The sequence below is a fragment of the Schistocerca piceifrons genome, chromosome 7 (genome assembly GCF_021461385.2).
Source record: "Schistocerca piceifrons isolate TAMUIC-IGC-003096 chromosome 7, iqSchPice1.1, whole genome shotgun sequence".
Classification (NCBI taxonomy): domain Eukaryota; kingdom Metazoa; phylum Arthropoda; class Insecta; order Orthoptera; family Acrididae; genus Schistocerca; species Schistocerca piceifrons.
In genome coordinates, this window is record NC_060144.1 from 7,566,068 (window position 1) to 7,592,070 (window position 26,003).

The window sequence follows — 26,003 nt, forward strand, 5'->3', positions numbered from 1 at the left end:
GAACAGCAACCCAGGGGAAATTTTTCAACAGGAAAGCGCTCAGCTACATACCTCTGGTGTGAGCTAACATTCCCTAGAGTCTCAACATATTGCCATAGCTTGCTCAATCACCAGATCTGTCATGAAGCAAACACATAAGGGATATCATTGGACAACTATAGATTCATCCACAAACAGCATGAATTGCCCCTGTATTGACCGACCAAATGCAACAGGCATGGAACTCTATCCCACAAGCAGACATCCTGCAACCATACAACACATTGTATGCAAGTTTGCATACTTGAATTCAACAATCTGGAAGTCACACCAGTTATTAATGTAACAGCATTTCACATTTGTAATGGTTTATCTTACTCTTACATTAACCTGTGATCTTGCAGTGATAATCACTTAAATATGTCACCTAGGCAAATTCCATTCCCGAAATTTCATTGCTCTACATTAATTATTTTTTGGTGTAGCCAATTTTTTCCATCAGTGTACATTGTAAACAGTAACAATCCTATCACACTTACTTGAGGTTCTCCCAAAAGTAACTTTACATCAGTCGATTTTGTTTGCATAAGAGTGACGTGTTGAAGTCTATCTGCAGGGAAGTGCAGGGAAGTCTTGAATCCAGTCACAGATCGAGTCTGGTGCTCGGTAAGCTCGCATTTTTTTCATTGATAATCAGGGCAGGACACAATAAAATTCTTTCCTGAATTCAAGGAACCTGGCAACAACATGAGTGCTGACAGTAGATGGAAACTCCTGATACAACCCCAGTTTTGGAGCCACTCAGCAATTTTCGTCTATTACCAAATTCTCCCCCTTCTTACAATTATTGCCATTCAGTTCAATTTATTAATTAAAATTTTTCTGAATTACATCAATCAATGTACTATTTAAAATTATTAGTTTTAACTGAATATAAGAAAGTTAAAAATGTACCCTTATTAACTTTTTATTCCTTTATTTTTGATTTTTTAACTTGAATTTTTAAATTTTTAATTTAATTTTTTTGAATTTCGGAAGTTTTCCCTTAATCATTATAACAAAAAATGTAATAAACTAGCTCTCCCAAAACTTTTCCATTTTTGAAGATATCGAATATATTGTAACAAATACAAAATGTGACAAATATATGGGACCAATTCAAATTTGACAAAAATGTTTTTGTTGAAAGAAATAATAAGCCAAAACAGAAATTAATTAAATCTCATATTTGCAATGATATCTTAAATCTTCTTTAATACAGAACATTTGAAAATTATACATCATAATGATGTTGTTGTTAATATTGAAGAATGTTATGATGAAGAACATAATCATTCTATTGATTATACTGAAGAATGTTATGTTGAAGATACTTATAAATCTGAGTTCTAGAGTAAAAACTAATTTGTCAGAAATATGGGAAGAAATAGGAAACTCAGTCTCCTGATTATAACTTGAAAAAATGTGAATTATCATATAAATAAAAAATGAATCATAAATTTTATTGTATTTCTGGTGAAATAAGAGAAAAGTTCAGTAATATTTAAAAAACATTAGAAGAATATATTTTTGTTTATATGTTATTTTAAAGACTTCTAGTGAACAACCAAAAAATATAAAGTTCATAAAAATTGTCAATCAGTATTCTAATTTGAACATTTTAAGTTAATTTTTTTCCATGAAAAATTATGAATGCTAAAATAAAATAATTAATTTTATCATTAAAACTAGGACATAACTTCTTACTTAATTTTTGATGGGCTACAACATTTTTTCTTCTAATCAGCTAGGTAGGAAAAACACATTCTATGGTTTCAACTACCCTGTTTCAACTACTTTTTGAAAACATTTTAATTTTATGAATTTTTACAATATTTTCACATCTCTGATTCTAACTGTTTTTACACATTTGAAATTACATATGTTTCTATGGAAGTTGAAAATAAAATGTGAACTACTAACCAAAATTAATATTCTATTGCAGAACATCTTGGAATTAAAAAAAGACAGCAAGCGAAATACTTGGCTTATGTGTAATGACAGAAAATTAAAATGATAATCTCATTACAAATACTGGATATAGTAATTACAAAAAAGGAGAAAAAATTAAATAAATAAACCAATTTCAGAACCTTTTGCGACAACATTATAATCTTTAAAATAACGGGTTTTATATACTGCGATTGAGAAATGAAAAATAATAAACTTCTTGTAAAAACTCGGCAAGTAGCATTTTTAATAGTTTCTTAAGATCTAGATTTTCTGAATATAATTTGGCTAGACATGGAGTTAAAGTAAAGATTCCTTATTTATTAGATTCTACTGTACAAACAATTACTGATATTAAATGAATTAATAACAAATATATAAAAAATTATCAAACGAAATTATAAAAAGCCTCTTGCTATTCCTTATAGTGTTAACTACAGTCACATTAAATATATTATTAAAAGAATTACCAGATATTTTGAAAGAACTTGCGAAAGAACATTATTATTTACAGGATTTAGACGTAACACAAGATTTTTTAGGTATTTTTTAATAAATCTGTAATGTGCGAATACTTATCATATAATTTTAATTTTTGTATGAAAGGAGATTATTAAGAAGAATTTAAAGAAATAGTTAACAACATGAATTCTATCGGAAAACACTGTTTGAATTGGACAAATTTTAACTGTAGAGAAATAAAATTAATGGTCAATTAACAAGTCGGGAAATTAATAAACAATTTTTCATCCATATAATAAATTTTTAAATTGGCTAGATTAAAGAAATCATTTTCTTCTAAATTAACTAAAGAAAACGGAATAATAAGATTAGAAGCATCAGTTTATAATACAAATAAATCAGTTTTCTAAAAAGAACATGAATTTGATCCATTAACAGATTGTTTAGAATTCATAAAAGATAGTTGCAAATATTTCAAGAAAGCTCCTTTATATTCTGTTCCATTACCTAAAATGAGGTATACTGCTCCTCTCTCCGCTTTGGTGTTGTGATTTTAATATAAGATGTGGGCAGGATTGTTTGGAAAAAGGTAAAGGATATTTAGCACACTTTTAAAGTCACATATGTTCTGCACACTGTAATTATATTTACGCCAATGATAACCAAGGTTGCTACACAGACACATATATCAGTAAAACTGAGTACAGTTTTGCTTCCAGTGGTTTAATTGTGGTATCTAAAGTCATGTCTAGCTCAAAGATAATAAGAAGCTTGAAACTATCACTGTTACCGCCGGTAAATTAATTTTTGCGAAGGGAGAGGCTATAAAACCACCTATGTAGCCTAAGGATTTGTTCTTGTGGTTTTCAGTCCAGAGACTGGTTTGATGCAGCTCGCCATGCTACTCTATCCTGTGCAAGCTTCTTCATCTCCCAGTACCTACTGCAAGCTACACCCTCTGAATCTGCTTAGTGTATTCATCTCTTGGTCTCCCTCTACGATTTTTACTCTCCACATTGCTCTCCAGTACTATATTGGTGATCCCTTGATGCCTCAGAATATGCCCTACCAACCGATCCCTTCTTCTAGTCACGTTGTGCCACAAATTTCTCTTCTTTCCTACTCTAGTTATGAGAGCAACCCATCTAATCTTCAGCATTCTTCTGTAGCACCACATTTCAAAAGCTCCTATTCTCTTCTTGTCTAAGCTATATCGTCCACGTTTCACTTCCATACATGGCTATACTCCATACAAATACTTTCAGAAACGACTTCCTGACACTGAAATCTATACTCGATGTTAACAAATTTCTCTTCTTCAGAAACGCTTTCCTTACCATTGCCAGTCTACATTTTATATCTTCTCTACTTCGACCATCATCAGTTATTTTGCTCCCCAAATAGCAAAACTCATTTACTACTTCAAGTGTCTCATTTCCTAATCTAATTCCTGCAGAATCACCCGATTTAGTTCGACTACATTTCATTATCCTCGTTCTGCTTTTGTTGGTGTTCAACTGCTCTTCCAGATCCTTTGATGTCTCTGACAGAATTACAATGTCACTGGCGAACCTCAAGGTTTTTATTTCTTCTCCATGGATTTTAATACCTACTCTGAATTTTTCTTTTGTTTCCTTTACTGCTTCCTTTAATATACAGATTGAATAACATCAGGGATAGGCTACAACCCTGTCTCACTCCCTTCCCAACAACTGCTTCCGTTTCATGCCCCTCGACTCTTGTTACTGCCATCTGGTTTCTGTACAAATTGTAAATAGCCTTTCGCTCCTTGTATTTTAGTCCTGCCACCTTCAGAATTCGAAAGAGAGCATTCCAGTCAACATTGTCAAAAGCTTTATCTAAGTCTACAGATGCTAGAAACGTAGGTTTGCCTTTCCTTAATCTTTCTTCTAAGATAAGTCGTAAGGTCAGTATTGCCTCACGTATTCCAACATTTCTACAGAATCCAAACTGATCTTCCCCAAGGCTGGCTTCTATCAGTTTTTCCATTTGTCTGTAAAGAATTCGCATTAGTATATTGTAGCTGTGACTTATTAAACTGATAGTTCGGTGATTTTCCCATCAGTCAACACCTACTTTCTTTGGGATTGGAATTATTATATTCTTCTTGAAGTCTGAGGGTATTTCGCCTGTCTCATGCATCTTGCTCACCAGATGGTTTTGTCAGGACTGGCTCTCCCAAGGCCATCAGTAGTTCTAATGGAATGTTGTCTACTCTCGGGGACTTGTTTTGACTTAGGTCTTTCAGTGCTCTGTCAAACTCTTCACGTAGTATCATATTTCCTATTTCCTCTTCATGCACATTCTCTTCCATTTCTATAATATTGACCTCAGGAACATCGCCCTTGTATTGACCTCCTATATAATCCTTCCACATTTCTGCTTTCCCTTCTTTACTTAGAACTGGGTTTCCATTTGAGCTCTTGATATTCATACAAGTGGTTCTCTTTTCTCCAAATGTCTCTTTAATTTTCCTGTAGGCAGTATCTATCTTACCCCTAGTGATATGCACCTCTACATCCTTACATTTGCCCTCAAGCCATCCCTGCTTAGCCATTTTGCACATCCTATTGATCCCATTTTTGAGACGTTACTCATGACAAATAATTTCATATATAGCAAGCTGGCTTCATTTTGGGTTAAGCATCTTCTTGACAGAAATAAATTTAATTGAAAACTCAAAGGTATTGTGAAGCATACCATATTGCATAAAAATTCTTATAAAATGATTGAAAATTACTATCAGTATTCGAAGTATTTGTAATGTTAACTTGAGGGTGAAGCCCCATGTTTAGTATATATTACATAATGGCTACCTGTGTGCCATTATAACGAAAGAAAGCCATGTAGTCTCCTATGCAACTCATTTAAAATAACTATTATTCATTTAGATATTTCCACCAGGAGAGAAAGGTTTTGAATAAGAACAGGAGAAATCCTCATTTTTCCATATGTCGCAAGAGAAAATACTACATCGAGTACTTAGTGTGACTCAATTCTTCTCAGTGCGACTTAATTCTTCAACAATAGAGGCAAAAAAGTATCCCATCTTTGAACCAAGTATTTTTGCATCTTTATGAGATAAGATGCCGGTGGTTACAAGGATGTCTTTACATTATATAGTTACTCGGTGATACTAAAATAAATATTTTATTAATATTAGCTACAGTTTTTATAAATAGAAATAGACTCCATTTCGTGCTTTTTTATGCTTCACATTTACACGTCTGGTTTCAGATAAATTTTTATAGGTCTTTCCAGGAGACATCAAAATGCCCCCTGGAAAGTTTAAAGCATGCTTTCCATGAAACATTTGTGATACTGTAAGTTGTTATTCTAATATTCACAATATTTAGAATTAGAGAGTGAACATTACAGTTAGTCCATCTGTAACTAACAATTAGCTAGGGATAATTAACTCGCTTCCCAATCGGCGCGACCCAAGGGAAGCCCCAGCTGGAAACCTTTCGCAATTTGCTCATATGTAATCAGTGGTAGTGGTGTAGTTTTTTTTACACATTGTTGGATGTGATAGAATAATAGGATATCTGGAGAGAGAGATGTGAATTGTATCCTGCTGTCGAATGTAAAAAAAAACTAAAAAATATTGTTCATAGAACTCATAGAAATTGGGCTGCATTCATTTTCGAGGAAAGAGGACGTTTATTATCGTCGCTATTATGTTTTTTTAAGAGATGCTCGCTTATAAGAGGTATGTTGAAGTTAAATATAACTGTTACACTGAAATGTTTTTCTCTTTCACAACGGCGTGCGCTTGTGGAGAATGCTATTGGCAGTGAGGGGCGTGTCCCAAAGGCAGCTGCAACTGCACATATGGTTGGGAGAGCTGTCATTTATCTTGCTTTGTTCTGTAGCCCACTGGAATAGCGGCCAATTGTGTATGTGTAGCATTTCTCAGCATCGATAGTGCTGACCACCCCTAGCCATGTCCTCTGCCAGAGATGACCCTCTGGCTACAGCTGGCCAAAGACTGGGCCCTCAGCTGTGGCATTTGGTGGTGGGTGGTGAATGGCGGTGGCGGGCGGCAATGGACGTTGCAAAAAGCATTCTGGAGAGTTCTCTGGAATTAGTTGTGTTCCAAGGGGGGGGGGGCGGCAGGGGGGGGGCAATCTCTCTGAGAAATACATTTAATGGCTGGCAAAAAGCGCACTGTTCTTGAGTCTTCTGTCCATCTCTAAGTGATTTCTGCAGACCAGAGGCAGTATTTCACTGCCACCAGATGGATCTCTTTGTGGACAATGATGGCATAGAACAGGCCTGTATACGTACCTACAGTTAGGAGAGGGAGGGCTGAGGGTGGTAGGAAAGGAGGTAAGACTGGCTATAAGCTGGTTAGTTCAAGACTGCATGTTGAGATGAACACATGTGAAGCTGCTGCCCCCTCTGCCCTGGAGCATTCTTTTGGGATCAGTTTTTGCAGTAGTTGTGTTATTACAACGATTCTTTTCAATTACCAGTACATGTGTTGCGTTATGACCTGTTCTTTACGAGTGCTGGTTTTTCACGACAGTTTCGATGTGTAATTAGGAAAGTGAAGCGTTTTCCATCATTTGCAATAGTGCGTGTGGCCTTCCTAGCACTTCAGTGATGGTTTGCTGTCCCGTCCTTTTTACTATGAATCCCTGTACAAGTTACACAGCAGCTATTCCAAGATGATCTCTCAGGGACAATGGAATAGGACGAAGTTCTCAAGAAATAAGTAGAGCACCCTTTATTTGAATTTAGAGCACCAGAATATTGATTGAGCAATGTAGTAAGAGGCGTCTGTAGCGAACTACGACGTCAAACAGCGAGACACACACGCGATCGGTATAAAGGGATGGCTGCGACCGCAAAGTTGTATCCTGCACTGTGGATTGACTGGTCATTTCAGAAACACGAAGAGCTCCAGCACAGACAATAGTCTGTAGAAGTTGTGAAATGCGTCTTGAGTCCATCACACTGCATGACCATTATTTGCTGAAAAGCATTCCCCCTATGCTTATCAATTATCATCTCCTTCATTACTCATGTAGACAGCTATAGACAAAGTCCTCAGCTGTTTGCTTAGATGTAAAACAGCTATTAAACTACTTTCTGTCAAACACCATCATTTCGTCGGTTAAGTACATTTCCTACCAAAAGTAAAGAAGTACCTTACACTCAAGCCTTTTTTCCTGACAGTTCACAAGTGGAGCAGTGAGATTTATTTCGACTTGTAGGCAAAGGGATCATCCTATATAGAGTTACTATTTATTTTGAGTATGGCTATCACTAATTTCAAGTGGTATTGTGAAATTTTGTCCCAGAAGGATACCACCAGTAGTATGGCATTGTCAATTTTTGAGCTGTATTACGACTTTAGGCGCTCCTTGCATTGCAGTATGCATATATATGTGTAATGAGAACCGATCTTTATGATTAAGTATGTTATTATGACCTACCATTTCTCCGATATCCCACCTAAAATAAATAAATTAAAGTAAGTTAACCTTCTTCTCCTACAGCTGGAGAGGGACAGGCCATTTCCATGTGAGAGGGGTGCACTTGGGCTTTCAAACCCAGAAGGACTGGGGCTAGAGACCCAGAAAAAGCAACTCGCAGGATACCCTCGGGAAAACATGTAGATTCATTCTTTAAAACGATGACTAACAACAAAATGTGTTAACAAGTTCCTCCTTTTAATGCTACAATTAATTTATTTTAATTTATGATTTGACACTTCATTTCCTAGGATAATCAGATTATTGTCTACAGCTCACAAATAAACAAGTTATCATCTATGACTGAAATATGACATCATTAGTCAAAGGCAATGATTTGATTCCCATTCTTCAGTTGATGCTTTCCCTGTGTAGATAAAATTCGACAATTGAATATTATTTCAGGCAACACAAGCATTATTTATAAGAGAGTTCTGGACCAAAGAGCATTTCGAGTCAAAATTCCAGGCTGCTGACCAAGAACCCAATTTCACAGGCCCCCACCCAAAAATCTCATTTCCCTATATCAAAAAAATTAAATTCTACATAAATACAATGGAAACAAAAAATGATGAACAAAGTTGAGCTATTTGAAAAACTTACAAAATTATAGCAAAGGGTGTCTCGGTTTAATTAAAAGGAATTGCTTATTCTGAAAAATCAAATTTTCATTTTAAAATTTTAAAATCTAATAAATTTTATTCTTTATAAACAACTAAATTTTGAAATCTAATAAATTTTATACTTTATAAACAAGAACCATCAAATATAAAATCTCAAAAGGTACATTTTACCAAAAATGCTTGAATAAAAAAATCAAATTTCCTTCTGTGCAAATACAATGGAAAAAATAACGAAGAAAGCTGAGCTATTTAGTAGCTTGGCAAATTACTGCAAAGGAATGTTTGGATTGAGTTATAAAAGTTATTATATAGAAAAAGGTTACTCAAATGCAAGTAGAGAAAGTCTGTTTCAATTTATTGCCTATTTTAATAGGAAAGAAAGGAATAAAGATATCAAGAACACAGATCTAAAACATAAAACCTTAAAGGAAATTCGATCAATTGCTAAAACAGAATAATATAATAATACTTATTAACTTATAAATAGTCAATTAATTGTTCTTATCGTAAAACCTGTTGAAAATATTAATAACAACGATATCAGTCGTGAATTGAGTAAAAAATCTGTATAGAACTTCATCAATACAGTAACGCAAAAACAGAAAGATAAAAAATAGTACAAATTTAAAAAAGTCAAGGAGTTGATCTTAGCAAAGAAAATGAAGTTAAAGCTAGTAATGATAACGATTTGAGTGAAATATCTTTAAAAATACTTCATCAGATCTGTGAAATGAAAAATTTAAAATATTTTTGCAAATTTAAGAAGCAACTTTTAATCGAACTTATCAATAGATCTGAGTGTGAAATTATTACTAATGATAGTAAAAATTATTTTCAAAGTTTCTAGAAGGTAAATATCAAGAAATTAACAACAAAATCATTAGAAAAATTTATCAGTTTTCACTTTTCTAGTTGATGAAAATTTTTCATATCAACTAGACAAATTTATAGAAAAGATTTTGTTTTAGTATCAAGAATAATAACTCATGAAAATAGTAATACTGATAATATTGTGGAATCAAGAATTCTTAAACAAATTAAAGATTATTTTAGTTCAAAGAAGAGCAATTAAAGTTAATACCGAATTTTATTATAAATTTAAAATACAAGATAAAATACAACAATTGAATTTTAAACATCTAATCAGAATCTATTAAGAACAACTAATTTTGAAGATTATTATAAAAAATCGATAGACTAACTATTAACTGAAATGGAAGAAATGCAAACGAAAAAATCGGCCTGGCCTTCATTTTATATACATACTTCAGACTAAAATGTCAATAGACACTATCCAATTTTTGGTTCTTCTAATTCGATTTACCAAGAGTAATTAAAGATAAAAATCTGTAATTAATGTAAAAAAAGGATATCAAAATCAACTTAAATAGACAGGAAATGATCATATAGAATTAGTAAATAATAATAAATTGTTGGATTAGAATAGCATTTTATTTTGGAAAAGGGAATTCATTTTCCAGTTCAGTTAACAAATTCCAAAATTTGAAAAGAAATGAAATATTTCAATAAATGTTTTCGTAAATAAAGACACTGAAGAAGAAGAAATTATCTAAAATCTTATCCATAGACAAAAACAACATGAAAAACTTGTTAATCTTCTTTTAATTCGAAATGATAATAATTCAAATTATTGTTGGTTAAAAGATTTATCTAGATTAATTAGTAAACAAATAAACAAACATAATGGAAGAAATTCTCTTTGTGATACATGTATAAGAAATTTTGACTCACATAAAAAATGACATTCATGAACATGACTGTATAGAACATAGTGAAGTAGAAATAGATATGCCTTTTAATAGTCAAAAACGTTATATTAAAAATTATAAAGCATCACTTGATTTTATTTCTTGAGAAAGGAATTCGAGGTGGAATTTCTCAAAGTATTGTAAGATATGGTAAAGGAAACATCTATTCATGAAATATTTTAAATTTACAAAACGATCAAATTATCTAGAATATTAAGATCCAATTAATTTATGTGAATATCATAGGACTCACCATTTCAAAATTTCGAGTGGACGGATCCAAAATATTTTAATACTCAAAAAATACCTAAAATTCGAGACTATTATAAATATAAATATATTTTCGAAGTTGATTTAGAATATCTAAAGAAATTTCATAATTTACATTAAGATAAACCCTTAGCACAAGAAGGAGGAAACAACATTAAATAATAAAGAATAATTTGTTTTAAATTATGGAAATCTCAAACAATATTTAAACCTTGGATTAAAATTAAAACAAATTAATATTCTTATCATTTCAACAGTCAGGTAGGTTGAAGAAATATGTTGAATGTAATACCAAAATAAAAAAGAATGCAGCTAACGATTATGAAAAAGATTTCTACAAGTTAACAAATCAATAAGTGTTTGGAGAAACACTGGAAAATATTAGAAATAGACAAGGGATTAATTCATAACAGACCTAGGAAAATATACATATTGTGTTTTAAAACAAATTACGCACATACTACAGTATTTACATTAATTTCAGTAGAAGAAAATTAAAATAATATTTAATAACCGAATTTACATTAAAATGAGTATTTTAGAAATATAAAAAATAAAAATGTTTGTATTTCACTACAATCTTAGAAAATCCAGAAGATAGTGTAAATGTTGGTTTAAGTTATATGGATACTGCCTCCTTGATTTAAAGTATAATAACGGAAGACTTGTATAATGCTATGAAATCAATGATAAGCGAATTTGATACAACTATCAAAAAGATTGTACAAAAGGGTGTTTTTACAAGCAAATAAGAAAGTTTTAAGAAAAATCAAAGATGAAAAGTAAAAGTTAAATATCTAATAGAGTTAAAAATCTGTTGTAAACAATGAAATTAATTTTGATGATCAAAAAACAGTTTAGATGTCAAATTAAAATAATATAGAAAAATGAATGTAATTAGAACATTTAAACAAAAAGTGTATAAAGTTGAACGTAGTCAGATTGTTTTAAGTTCTGATTATGATAAATGTGTTGTATTACAAGATGCATTAATATAATACCATATGGTCAATATATATAATGGAAAATAAAAGTGATTTCTTAAAAGAATTAAATGGTTCAGAGGAGATTAAATAGAAAGATTAAAAAATTAATTAGGTTTTAATATTTTTACATAATATGGTATTTTTTGATGCCTGACTAAATTAAGTTTACAATCACATTGTCTGCAAAAACATTCACCTTTGTTCTATAATCACTTCTTTTGTCGTTTCAAAGCTGTTTTCCCACATTTTGATATTTCATAGTTATGAATTTTTAAGTTCCTTTTCATATTTTTCACAAATAAATGTCTTGATATACCAATTACAAAGAAGTTATCTTTGTCTTTACAAGCTGCTTTTGAAGGCAAATTACATCTTGTTATTTTAATATCCCTATGAATAATATTTCTTCATTGAACAGTGGAGAAACAATTTTTACGGAATTAAAACGTAAAAAATTAAAACATAAAAAATACATTAAATTTTTTTCATAGAAACGAAGTAGCTCTGGTCCTACAAATAATAAATACATTCATTATATAAAATGTTTAAATAAAAACAAAACCTTTAAATTTGCTGATGCAGTTGTCAAAACAATTTAAGAAATTGGCGGTTTTAACTCTTAATGAAAAAAAGACAACATTTATTAATGAAACCAGATTATATTCTGTAGTATTAAAATAAAAAAGAAGGGCTCAAACAATTTAGCAAATGAGTTGTAAATGATATTTAACTATCAATTCGAAAAGATGGGGAATATAAGATTAGAACATAGGTAGTGGATGCCTGTAAAAATCAAATCAAATATTTGCAAGAAATAGTTAATTGTATGTCAAACGAATAGAAAATTTGTAAGAAATAATTAATATGGCTTTAGATTTAAAAAACAGAAGAAACAACAAAATAAATACATCTTGTTCCTCAATTAGGTGACGATAATTTAAGACAAACTTTTGTTATTTTAAGATTTAATGATTTTCGTTATGAATATTATGTTATTCAAACACAATTAAAAAGGGTACAAAATGAAAGAGATATTATTAGAAATTGACAATGAAATTGTGAAGAATTTTTAAGAATGGATTATGTACCGAAATCATTAAATTTATATCAATGAATGAAAGGAAATTTAGGAATTGATTGCTACTGCAATTATTTCAATATTTGGGTTGGGTATTCATCTGAACATATATGTGTAGCTATATGTAATTTAGCAAAGTTTCTCAGAATACAAAACTGAATTCCGAAGTACTTTTTGACGATTGAATATCAAATAAGATCCATAAGTATTTTAATGTACATCTAATACAGAAAAGTTACAAACTCGATTGTATGATTCCATCAACTCAAATTTAAAATCCTCAAATGGTTTCTCTTCAACTCCATTTGGATATCAAAATAAACTCTATCTTCATTAATGAAACTATAAACATTATGAAAATTATATTCGATATCAAACATGTCTAGTTTATCGGTACCAAACTCCATTAATATAAAATTTTTTTAACATTTGAAAAATTACTTTTGTGTTATTTACCCAACTATTCTGTGAATAATCTAAACTCACACATTTAATGTAGACTATATTATCTTCCTTATTAAAAACTTTCTGGAAAACTCATTTTCACTAATGGTTGTTCATAAAAATTTCCTTCTATTGGTTCACTGTTTAACTCATTCACACCATTTAACTCATTCAATTTATATGTGATTGGACTGGAATTATTAACAGTTTCAATTTCGAAAATTTCTGTTGACCAATTTGCTGTATATCCTTTTACAAAAATTTCTTTCAAATTTCTCGATCTTAGTTTATCACCAGTTTTATATTCATGTTCAGTATCTAATAAATTCGATATGTATACAGTTTTCAGTCAAATTTTTTCAGTTTCTGTGTTAATATCTTTTAAGGCCATTTCTGTACTTGAATGTTTTGTGTTATTTTACTCATCAATTAATTTAGATACCAAGTTGACCCATTTATAATGTCGTTGAAGAGCACATTTTGTTCCACATTTTTTTTTCAATATACTATTAAATCGTTCAAAAAGCGATGCTTTTAAATCTCTAAAAGTAGAGTAATGATGAATGTCAATTTAATTTTTGAACTCTTTAGGATAAAATTCTTTATTCCATATCTCTTTGCAAACTTTTTTGTTTTTCTTGACTCAAATAGTTTTCCGAAATACTCAACTGTACTTTTACCTATCTTAAGTTTAAGGGGGGATATAATGGAAAGTGTAAACTGCTTTTAAACTTATGACAGCCATATTTATTAATGAATTAATCTCAAAATTTACATGTGTTTTAAGGAAAACTATAAAAAATATGCAAGATTTATATTTTGCCAAAAATCTTAATTTTTAATTTTTTATTCTCTTTTTTATATAAAGCCATAACTCAAATTTTAATTTATCTTTATTAATATAATTATTCAGGTGTGTTAAAATACTTGTATAGTCAGTTGTAATAACAATATTTGATGAAACTTCCTGGCAGATTAAAACTGTGTGCCCGACCGAGACTCGAACTCGGGACCTTTGCCTTTCGCGGGCAAGTGCTCTACCAACTGAGCTACCGAAGCACGACTCACGCCCGGTACTCACAGCTTTACTTCTGCCAGTACCTCGTCTCCTACCTTCCAAACTTTACAGAAGCTCTCCTGCGAACCTTGCAGAACTAGCATTCCTGAAAGAAAGGATATTGCGGAGACATGGCTTAGCCACAGCCTGGGGGATGAAGTTGACAGATGTAGTAACTAGCTGATGTGAATTCTTCTGATATGGTATTATGTAAATAGTGTGCTATATACAAGGAGCAACATAGAGGTGAGATAACATGAATAATATGACAGTAACAATTATATTAACATCTACAGTGCACTGAAATTTTGAATCAAGTATAGTAGCTATAAGTGGTTTTCTTTTTCTTCCAAGGAATCAATGTAGTATGGCACACCACTTTTATTTTTAAATCAATTTTACAGTTGCAGTAATGTGTGATTGAGCAGGCAGCCATATTCTGATGTGATACTTTATTTGGATTATTGATTGCATGTTTTAGATGGATAATAGGTGAGTGAAGCTTTGTAGAAAGGTTGCATTGGCTAGCTCCGTTTGTTCATTAAGAATATGATGTGGTGATTTGCTTTTATGTGTATATATTACTATCTCTTCAAGCAGATTCATGAGGCTACCTCTCTCAACATGATGAAATATTTGAATGTGGTCTTCAATGTTTTTGCTCCATGTTTACTGAGAGTTGTGTGCATTGCAAATGCAGATTTTGAAGGATTGTTCAGACCTATGGCATCAAAATGTTCTTTGAATCGAACTCAAAGTTTCTCCCAGTCTGTCCAATATAGAAGGAAGGGCAATTTTGGCATCTGAGTTTATATATACCTGATCTCTTTGTATGGGGGGGGGGGGGGTTGTTATTCTTTATGTTATGAATGGTTAGCTGCTTAAGTTTATGGTTTGTGTGGAAGCTTATATTTATGTTTCTGTTTATGAAGAGATTACTTATTTAATGGGATATGGTCCCTAGAAAAGGAAGTGGGACATATTTTCTGCTGCTTTCTGCAGTCCTTTGTGTTGACTTCTACGATGTCTGGTGTGGGGTTTTGTTGTTTGCTGTTTTTTTTTATTTTTTGTGATAATTTATCAATCATGTGTGGGCTATATCCATTTTTTAGAGCTATGGTTATGGTGATATTGGTTTATTTATGTTGTTCAACTGGTTCCAGTGGAATTTTATGCAGGCGATTAAGCATGGAGCTGAAGTACGCCATCTTATGTTGGTTTGGAGGGCAAGGTGAGCTGTTGATGCACACATCTGAGGCTGTTTGCTCTCTGTAAATTTCAAAGTGATGTTTCTGGTTTTTGCTGGAAATTTTTAAATCTAAGTATTGATGCTGTTATTAGATCCATGTACAATAGTGAATTTGATGTTATTGTGCATGCTGTTCAGCTTGGTCAGTCATCATTCCAAAACTTGCCTTATTTACTCCAAGTGTAGTTCCAACAGTCGCCTTATCCTACCAGCCAATGAACGCGCGATATTTTTCCCGCGTATTTAGTTGTCATCAGTAAAGTCTCAAGACATGTGCAGTTTTGTGACAAAATAGGATTACGATGAAAGAAAGAACTATCCAGCTCCAAAAGGCAAAGGAAGATGCTGTGAAAGTGATCCTCCTTTATGGAAGTAAACCAAGTGAAAATATAAAAGGTAAGAAAGACGTTAAATTTGTGCAGTGTGTTTACACGACTGGTTTAGGCTCTGGTGTCAATGATCAGTGAACGTATAAAGGTTAAGAAAACGGCGGTGGTGGCTGCTGAAAATAAATTGAAGGTGTTCACAAATTTTTAATAATACAATAGATTGTTGGCGTAGATAATTCTTTTTATTTATGGTGACGAACAGTTTCAAAACTCTCAGGGCTTTATCATCTGTAGTACATCGCCCCAACATTTACTCCATACAAATTTTTTGATTCAGATAAACCGCAAAGTGTGAAATAGCATTTTCTGTAAAAGTTATGATGATGGTCTAAACAAATTTATACAGCTACAGCCACTGAGAATAATAATAGTAGTAATAATGTTAGTAAAAATAATTATTGGCATATTTGAGGAGTGTGCTACCATCTAGCAGGATTTATGTTAATCAAATGGGGACATATGTCTTGCAAACGTCTGTCGTAATGTGCTGCCACCTAGTGGCATTGACATAAACGCTGTGTTACGTTTAACAGTATTCAAAGAATTTAATAACTACTACATCCACAAGGTGTCAAAACTTTGGGTGTTCACATGCTCTTGTGCTCTGACACAGCAGCTGCCACTGCAAAATGGGAATGTAACAACATTATATTCCTCTGATTTAATGAAACACCACCTTGGGCTATTATTACTAGTGTCCTCTTCATGTCCCATTTACATCAGGAGCTATTTTCAGGCCATTATTTTTATCGTTACAGGCATGGGCCAATGGAACCACCACAATATCCACAATGCAGTCATAATGGACCAACGTACAAATGCAGGAAATTCGACATTCAACAGTTTCATAAGAACTTCTACAGCTCTCCCAATAAAATTGAGCAAGACACTTTTATACTTAAATATCTGAGAGCAGAAAAGCCTAAAAGAGACAGACGTGCAAAAGAAGGTAGCAGTAGGAAGAGTGTTGATATTGAGTATTTTGTTAAACTTGCTATACCGATAAATTTCAAGTAAAAGTGTGCGAAAAACACATTTCTCAATATTTTACATGTCAGTAAAGATAGAATTGAGACAATTGCCAGAAATCACTACCAAACCGGTGAAATACCTAAAGAGAGAAGAGGTGGTGCTAGAGACAGGCCACAGTATGATCCAAAGAGACAATCTGTAAAGTCTTTTATTGAACGTTTGAAGTGCTGTGAGTCACTGTTGTCGAGGAAAATCGTTGCAAAGAAAATATCTTCCCGGAAACTTAAGCACTGCAAAGTTACACAGGACGTATAATGCAGAGGTTTGTCACGATATGAGAGTGAAGCGATGGTTCTTTCGCAACATTTTTACAACAGGTTACAACATCACTTTTGGTTCAACTGTAAAAGAGGCATGTTCTACGTGCATTGAACTTAAGGGAAAAATTGAGCACGCAAAGGATATGCCAGAAAAGAATTCGATCATTATTCAGTTTAGGATTCATAAGCTAAAAGCTGAAGCTTTTTATGCAAAGCTGCAAGAAAAAAGGGATGATATGCTCACAATGTCATTTGACTGTCAAAAAAATCTGGTTAATCCTAAAATACCGGATCAAATTGCCCACTATTGTCGTCAGATATACACCAATAATTTTACAGTTGTGATGGGCCATTCACATACTGAATTGACAGTACAAAATGTTTTTCCACATATCCGTGGATGGAGCATGAATACAAAAAGGGATCAAATGAGATATTCTCTGCAATATTTGACAGATTTTCTAAATGTGATTTATCGAACTCCTCAAGTTTGCGACTTTGTGTTGATGGCTGCGGAGGACAGAATAGAAATTCTACAGTGATAATGATGTGCTGCTATTTTCTGTCATAAGCGAGTCCCCCAAATGTGAAGCGTATTGAACTGATATTTCCCATTCCAGGACACTCCTTTCTGCCATCGGACAGAATATTTGGACAAATAGAGAAAGGACATTAGGACCAGGCCAGTAATTTGCAACCCAAAAGAGTATGAAGATATTTTCGCATGGCATGCTCAGGTTTCTAAATTGGGTGTGGATTGCACAGTGAGAGACTGGAAGAAGGCTGCTGACAATACGATGAAAAAACCAAGTAGCTGGAATTTCAAATTTTCTTCAGCAAAGCATTTCATCTTGTGTAAAACGTCTGAAGGAAACGTGACAGTACAAGGAGAACCGAATTACAATGTAGACTGTGGTTCAGGAAGGTCTGTGATGAAGGAAGGTAAACGTTTGATGAGTATGGATGTTCCACAAGTTGTGTCCTCAGGAGTGCCCTTGAACCCAGCCAAGATTAAGGACGTAGAGCATTTGCTACAAAAACATTTTGGATTGGAGTGGAAGGTGAATGAAGAACTGGCTTTCTACAAGAATTTGTTAGAGTCCAATACTGGTGAAACAAATTACTCCCCTGAAGAGACATCAACGAATATTGTGAAACTCATGAGAATTTGACAGACTTAGTTATTTAAATTCTGCTCTATGAATAACTATGTAGAATCATTATTGTCTACTATGAACTGTGTTTTTTAAGTTCTAATAAATGAGTATAAACTGAATGCATCAGCACTATCACAAATGCACAAAAAAGTATATTCCTGAGTATATGAACTTCGCACTTGCAGTGTCCTGCAACAAAACTTGTCTAATCCTGGATATAAAGCAACATAATCAATTTCTCGATGGGAATAATCATATTGTCAATTAATCATGACTTTATTTATTAAAATTACGCATTCCTACCAGGAAAATAGTTCAGTTTCTGTTGGAATTAAGAAGTTTTTAGTTTTTTGTGTCTCCTGTAAAATTTCTTATCATGGATAAGGCAAGTTTTGGAACAGACTGTCTCGCGTCCGTTGGCTGTCGCAGTTTAATATATTATTATTATTATTATTATTATTACTTTGATTATTGCCGACTGACATGGTGGGCCTTAATAAAAATGATATTTCATTCAATTCTGATTTACAGTTAAATGCTTTTGTGAAGTTCTCCTTTTTAACAATATTAATCTTAAATTATTTGTTACGTTAATGAATGTTAGACTCGCTCAATCTTAAAACATGAGCATACAAGTTGAACATTGGAATAAACTTTTCATATTAATATCCTCGGCTAGTCAGTTCACTTTAAAGCAAGAAATATTTAGTTATTAATTACAATTGCGGCCAACACACGCGCGAGAGTATTTTTTCTTACCTCCGTTAACCATTGTATTGTAGTTGGAGTCCTTGCTCTGGCTCTCGGCTATGGCACTGAAAATAAGAATCTCAAAGCTATGTATTTTCTTCAAGTTCATGCGAGTGTGGAGAAAAGTGAATATTATGTTAATAGCGGGCGAGTTTTTCGCTTCCACAAATTTTTTATAAGTTAATATCGCCACGTAATGGCGTCGTTGGCTCCATTGGCCGCAGCGATTGTTGAACTGTAAATTATTCGAATGCAGGTTAATTCAAAGAAAGGCAGACATGAAATTGGGATCACCTCTTACAAATTAAAAGTGCACAATAATATTAAATCAATATATTATCTGCTTAATTCATACAAATATGCTTGCATTTGCCAGCACTGGCAAGATGTCCGTCTACACGCAACCCAGACAAGAGAAGAAGTGAAGATGACTAAAAATATTAACAAAAGACCGTATCTTGTCGTCTCTTTAGATCATTTTGTTATATGTCTTTGCCCTCGAATCTTACAATGAGAAATTATTATAATATAGAGAAAAATGTATGTTCGCCTGGGCAGCTAGTGTCCACTTATTGTTCAAATTTTAAATGTCTCTTCTTTATAAATACCGTTTTCTAAGTCTTTTCGTAATATAGCACTGGGGACGCTATAACCACCTCAATTATCGTACATTAATTGTACACAGCCACAGTCTCACCAGTTTTAGACAAAATAGCATTAATTTTTAATTACTTAGCTGATTCTTCTATGCAAAAATAAATATAAGATTTATAAATTTTTTCGATTATTTCCTGGGAATTTTTTTAAATCTTTTTCTTAATTTTTCTGTTTTCTATTTTGTTGGTTCTTCTAATTCTTTATTACCTTTTTTCATTTTTTAACTGCATTTGAAATTGTTGCAGTTCCCACAGCAAGTGAACCAATTGTTGCTAAGTATGCTTACACAGCTAATGGTAATGGAAGAAACCCACCTTCATGTTTTGTTAGTCCAGAAGCTTATTTCATTTTTGTTTGATATGCATATAAGGAATAGTTAACGAAACAAGCAAATTACCACCAGTTTTTTTTCTTTCTTTCTTCTTTGAACATCAGTTGAAATTGGTTCAAAAATATTTAGTTGATAATTATTGAGTTTAAGTTTAATTGATTTTGGTTTGGTTTTACCACTAGGTAAGAAAGTATAATCAATCGAAATGTTATTCATTAATATAAAGAGGGGTCCAAAAAAATGTATCCGCTGTTTAAAAGTCCATAACTGGCAAACTAATTGACAGAGTTGTCTTATCTTTGGTAGTGTAGTAGTTTGTAGTTCCAGCAATCGCCACACAAGCATCGTACAGCGTTGTTTTGTTTTGTCAGATGACAGTCGCCAGACAGTCAGTGTTTTGTTCTTAGTTGCACCCAGTTCCTAGAGTAAACATGGCTGGCACAAGGCTTACATTCGATGAGCTTCAGAAGCTTCAGACATCGGTTTTACCTGCCATCCAAGAGTTATATGAAGATAGAAGAGTTTGCCTTCAACAAGATGGTGCCCCAGCCCACTACCAATTTCGTATTAGGGCATATCTCGACAAAAATCTACCAGGAAGATGGATAAGCCGTAGAGGTGCTGTGGAGTATCCACCACGTTCCCCAGACCTAAGACCTCTGGACTGGAAGATGCATTTGAATCAGTAATTTGTTAATTTAAGTAGTAACTAAACCTTTTACATCATTTTCACTTTTCCAAAATGTAAGTGGTAAATTGTTCAAAAATTTAATCATATATGGAATTCCTCTGCGATTATTAATAATAAAATCAATAAATTTGTCTGTTAACATCTGTGTTATTCCACGTTTTTCATTGTTAATTTTTACTTCCAGCTAATTCTTCACCATGAATTATGGTTAATCTGTCTATTAAATATCTAGCATTGTTCATGCACATATATCCAACTGGTTTTTCTGAATGTTTTTTTACTAAACCTTCACCAACTTTTTCTAATGAATCATTAAAATTTCTTTCTGAAAACAAATAGGAAAATATTCTTCAACAATTGTTTAAATCAAATTATGTTATTTACTTCCTCTATTTGATTTTATTTTATTTGAATTACTTTCATTTAATACTTTATTTGAATCAACTGAAATTCTTGCATAATTTTGTAAATCATCGATAGTTGTGTGTTTGCTAGTAAAAAGTTTCATTACTCCTTCTGCTCCCCCATGTTATTGTTCATCAATTTTTATTTTATCACCATTGAATTCTGATGGCAGTTTACCAATATATTGATAAGGGTCAACAGGTCTTAATCCAAGTTCCTCTATTCCAACGTTTTAATTTTGTTTATTCTTAAACTTTTCTATATAAATAAAAATGTACATGAATGGTAGCACTGAAAATCTATTTGATGTGCTTAACAGTTATTGTAATAGTTGTGCAGAAGTGCTCACTAAGTTATCAGAGCTTAAAAACATAAATCTTATGCCATTTCAAAATCTGAAATTTTACCAACTAAATCTGGCGATAAAAATTTACTAATTTTAGATGAAAAATATGAATTACTCTTCCAGATCGATATACTAAAATCATTAAAATTTTTCTTGGAAATGCTCTTTGGCCCAGAACTCCCTTAGACATACTATTAACATACTATCTTATTGTTTGTTAATTCATGACCTAAAAATGACTTTTACTGGTTTGCCTGATGTGTGCTAATATCATCTGTTTCATCGCATTTGACTCAAAGAAAGGTTTCAATTAACATGTTCGATTATTGTGTGCTGCTAAGTTCAAATCGTGCGTGTAGTTTGTCTTATATTTCATTAGCAATTTTGCTCATCAACAAAAGTACAGCATCTAGTTTGCTTAGGGCAGACTTGCTGGTTTCACGTCATTGTTTTGCCATTCTGCACTACACTGCATGTGTCCACTAGTATGTTCTCGAGGCAACACCACAGGATTTTTCGTACTGATAATATTGTCTTTATGCTCATGAGAACAGAACACCATAGAGATGTGGCATTTACATTTTCCCCAACCATCAGACCCTTCATCTTCATCAGCATTTACTTTACAATCTCCATTTGGTGCCATGGTCTTAACATACAACTTGTTTCATTAAAAAAATTCTTCCACCAGCGCACACTGGAATGGATCAATTTTTTTCGTAAAAACTATTTTTATTGGCTTAGACATGGCATGGGCTCATTATGTGTTATAATTATTGAGTCTGAACAACACAGTTTCAATTATGAATGATATATTTTGCAAGGATACACCTTTACATCGTAGCTAAATCTAACTTCAAAGAGATTATACGAAAAAATATATTTAAAAAATACCAAGTAAATACTTTACAGTGAGTGTTAAAACTTTTTCCTTTTATCACAATATATTTTCTGTGCATTTATATACTGCCTGCCTTAATTTCTTTAAAAATAAGATGTACAAATGGCTTAAAGAGAATGTTTTTTGCTCTCTTAAAGAATTTGAAAATTCTTCAAAAGTAGACCAAATTTACCAAATAACTCACAATAATATTTGTCTGTGCTTTTATCTAATAATTTTCTCACCTCTGGTATCTTGTGCCATGTATATAATGAATAAGCAAGTAGCTAACAAATGTTCAGCTCATATTTTACTATTAACCATATAGGGAAATATTTGTATATGCACTCTGTTCTTTTCTTATGTGAAACTTATTAAGTAACTTACCAATGTTAATTCCATATTTACCTGTTAACCATACTTAGAAATCTTTATGTGTCTGCTATGTTTTTTTATCATGTATGTTCTTCTATTATGTGTACTTTAATAATGAGTAGCAATATAGTGAATGTTAGTATGTTTCTTAAGATGTCAAACATCCTTTATAAAACCTGTTGTACATTACTCATAACAACATCAACTGCATGCAAATGGTTAAAGATGGAAGAATAAATAAAGAAATACATACACAAGAAACTTATTCTACTGATAGCCTCGTTACCAGTACCCAGCCCGAAATCGCTGGTTACAGTGTTGTCCAAGTTCACCTCAAATATGCACAGAACTTCAACAAATGACGAATATTTTACCCTGCTTGTTCAATGTTTTATAGAAATCATATAAAAATGAAAGTGACCAATTCCAAGCTTATAAAAAATCTAAAGTACTGAATGTATATACAGTAAATTGCATCTATACTGTGATGTTTTAGATAGATGTTGGTGACCTTATACGAACAGCGGTCCAATACCTTAGCTTACAATGCAACTATCCTGAGAGCTTGATCACCTATTCAATTCCTCTTCTTTGTCTTTACATCACTCACTACAGAAAAACTTCGTTCTGATCTCTGTTCGAAGGAGGCAATGCTGGTGTCAATTTTGCTATTTCTCCTAAGTCAGAAATTTTCAGTTAAAATTAGTGATAAAGTGCCATATAGGGATTTATGTAAGCTAAGGTCTGATGTCTGAACTTTCATCCAACAACACTGGAAAGGACAAATGTTTGATGTGAACCAACATTTGTTCTGTCTGTAATTTGGCAACAATTTCTTGCATTTAAACCATTTCATTTGAATGTTCAGAGAATTTTAGAATCAGAGAATAGATCTTTCACTATCGGCATTAAATGCTCAACAAATTGGAATGTAAATTATTATTTTTTATTGATTTGCACCATGCTTCATTACAGTATTTCTAATACTACAGTTATGTGTCATAAGTCTGTGTATAATGTTTCTGTTGTATAATGATGATGACGAGAGAAGGGAGAGACTGAAACTTGCTGCCAGCATGTAGCATACACCTCAAAAATAGCACTAAGGAGGCCGTCTTGTTTAACATCACCTCCAACGGTCGTATCACCATCATCAGTCGTCACATGCCCTCACTTTATGAGACGCTGCAGTGAGGTTAGATATTTAAAGCAGGACACTGGCGCAAAGTCTCGTGATCAGAAACTTTATGCTGTGTGGGGTATCCACACGGTCTCAGGCACCTTAACATGGTTAGCATGGCTCCTTCCATCAGAGGTTCAAGTCCTCCCTTGGGCGTGGGAGTGCGTGTTGTCCTTAGCATATGTTAAGGTTAAATTAATTAGTGTGTAAGCCTAGGGACCGATGACCTCAGCAGTTTGGTCCCATAGAACCTTACCACAAATTTACAAATTTAAAATTTACAGGAACTTTGTCACCACCTCTCCTCCCTTGCCAGACAATTATTGGCTCTCAAAATTTTTTCCTCTACCAGGATTCAAACTGGATTATTACAGGCTTGAACAATACTGCACAAGTGCGCATTTGTGATGTTGGCCACAGAGGCGGGTGAATACAGCGTTATGTTGCAAAAAGAATCTAGCAATTTAATCTCTTCTGTTTTGGCTAATTTTTTATTTGCGCTTTCACTTATTTCTGTTTTACAAATGCATCCACTTATGGATGCTGTGGGCACAGTAGTATCAACTAACTTTATATGTTTCTGACTTTTAGAATGATGGTAGGTTAAGAAAGGTAAGGAAATGCTTTTGCTTACAAGACTGAAGAATTGCGGAGTATCTGAGCAATCAACATCAAATATTTCGTTGTAAGGACAAAAATGTGGATCACAAATGGAAGAAAGTTCAAAAGCATCATTCAATATGCCTTATATAATTACATTCAAAGTAAGAGGTTAGGGGTAGGAAAGACACACTGTGGTTTAATAGTTGCCTTGGAAAATTGCTAGATAAGGTAAGAGAGCTTCATTTCAGATTCCAGAGAAGTAGAAACATAGTAAACGTACAAAACCTAAACAAAGCGAACATAAGCATAAGGAGAGAGATGAGTAAAGCGTTCCCTATTTTTAAAGTAAAATTTTGCTAAATAATCTGATTAAAACACGAAGAGGGTTAGGTCTTAAGTAAAATCGGTGAGCAGTTAGATATAATCTGGTCAGTCACGTGACCCTAATAGAACTGAAATGGAAGATGACAGAGAAAAGGGTGAAATAATGAATTCGATTTTCAGGATATCTTTCACTGTGGAAGATCGTAAATGACCTTTTCTTTCGATCAATGTATGAAGTTCAAAATGACAGACATTGATAACTGATTGTGAAGTAGAAAATCAATGACAATTTCTTTGTACTGGAAATGCATCAGGAACATATGATATACATGTAAGATACTACAGAGATCATGTGGAAGAACATGCTCCTCTTCAAGCAGAAGTTTATTGAAAGTCGCTGGAACAATGAAAGGTACCTAGCTACTGGAAAAAAGCGCAAGTCATCTCCATTTTCAAGAAGAGCCATATAATTATACTCCTATTCTGTTCACATCGATGTGTTGTACAATTACAGGACATGTTTTTTGTTTATGAATTTTAACATTTTGGGGAACAACAATCACCTTTGTAAAAATCAGCAGAGAAACTGCAAACAGAGATCCTGCAAAACAGAACTAGCCCTGTTCCTCCATGGGATCCATAGCATTTAGACATTGGCAATATATGGAAATTACTGACATGACCCTACACACAAAAAATTTACACTTTATTTAAGTTTTTTATTTTTATTCTTTAAATTTTAAATTTTTTTAAATTCTGTAACTTTTTGGTAACTTTAAATTTAATTGTTTTCAGATATATAATAAATTTTTCCCTTATATCAAAAAGTCTTATATATTAGAAGACCCAAATATTTCCCAATTTTTAAAATATCTAATATATTATAACAAATAAAAAATATGACTAACATATGGGACCAACATAAATTTGACAAAAATGTTTCTGTTGAAAGAAATAAGCCAAGAGAAAAACAAGGTAAATATCATATTAGCAAATGGTATATTAACCTTCTTTAATTATAGGACCTTTGAAAAGTGTAGAACATTATGACGCTATTGATTGTATTGAAGATGTTGTGATAAAGATAATTACGAAATTGAATTCTATAATATAAGGAAATTTGCCACAAATAAGGGTAGAAATAGGAAATACAATAACATAAGAAATTTGCAAATTATCATATACGAGGGGGGACCCAAAAGAAACTGGACTC